Source organism: Poecilia formosa, unplaced genomic scaffold, assembly GCF_000485575.1.
Source record: "Poecilia formosa unplaced genomic scaffold, Poecilia_formosa-5.1.2 Scaffold789, whole genome shotgun sequence".
Classification (NCBI taxonomy): Eukaryota; Metazoa; Chordata; class Actinopteri; order Cyprinodontiformes; family Poeciliidae; genus Poecilia; species Poecilia formosa.
The window spans coordinates 45,971-47,100 of record NW_006800728.1 but is presented as its reverse complement, the minus strand read 5'-3'; the positions used below and the strand labels follow the sequence as shown (position 1 = coordinate 47,100).

The 1,130-nt window shown below is 39.5% G+C and overlaps 2 protein-coding genes across 2 annotated transcripts in view; both read right to left on the bottom strand.

The window, feature by feature from the left end:
* Positions 1 to 1,130, bottom strand: part of LOC103131580 (gastrula zinc finger protein XlCGF57.1-like) — a 100,151-nt gene that overhangs the window by 71,208 nt on the left and 27,813 nt on the right. The gene's annotated exons all lie outside the window — the stretch shown is intronic.
* LOC103131576 (zinc finger protein OZF-like) overlaps positions 1 to 1,130 on the bottom strand; it is a 7,463-nt gene that overhangs the window by 857 nt on the left and 5,476 nt on the right. The gene's annotated exons all lie outside the window — the stretch shown is intronic.

Sequence of the window (1,130 nt, the reverse complement as noted above, 5' to 3'; positions counted from 1 at the left end):
ACACTGTAGGAAAGAAGGAACCAATCAGCCACGGCAAAAAAATATGTCTTAAACACCGACGTGTTTCCAAAAAAATAACTCAAAACTTAGGTCGAAGGTTCAGGACCACCGAGAAATGGAATCAGATTTTAGACCTTTGTTAGCTAAATTGTTTTTCTCTACTTTGATTTTCCTTGATGTACTAACCATTGTGTAATTTTGTATATATTTATATATGAATATCTTTTAATGTAGTGACTTTATAAAGTAAAGATTAAGTTAAAATGATGTAAGGTATTTTAAAGAATAATTTTAAAAAATTAGATGAAGTCCATTCACATCTAAAAAATTCTCACAACCTTATCTGATGTTCCATCAGAAAAAGACACTCGTTCATTAACACTGATGCAGAACTGATGGACTTTATCCTCTACAGCCTCCATATGCGGGAGCAGCATAGCAACACGCTAACCACTGCACCACGCAATGTCCTTATTCCCCTTATTGCTGGAATTTTCAGTTTCCCTTTGGTAAATTCTTTATATTTTTATACAACTTGATCTGTCTGACGAACTCACCTAGTTCATCTTCGTTCACTTTCTTGGAAAAATTTGTTTTGCCAGGTGATTGCAACTAGTCGACTGGCCCCATGAAAAGTCATTGCAGAGTAAAGAATCGACCAGCTGGAGTAACCTCTAGTACAGGGGTCACCAACTCCAGTCCTCCAGGGCTACCATCCTGTAACTTTTAGATGCGTCTCTGCTCAAACACACCTGGATCAAATAAACTGCTCGTTTCCAGCCTATTGCAGAGAGGAATGAATGCTGGTGAGGGAATTCAGACATTTTGGAGCAGAGGTGAATCTAAAAGTTGCAGGATGGTAGCCCTTGAGGACTGGAGTTGGTGACCCCTGCTCTAGTATCAGGTCCATAATGTTGCTGAGGTGTCAGAATCTCAGCATGAAAAGTTTCCAGGACGAGTCCAGATGTCCACAGAGAAGGACGGATCAGACTCCATGTGTCCAGACTGAGCACTGAAGACGGATAAATCACACTGACTTGGTTAGATCTTCCACTGTGGAAACAGAAATCTCTCTGAATCTCCACTCTGTGTTTATTACCAATGTCTATAATTTCCTGTAAATAAAACTG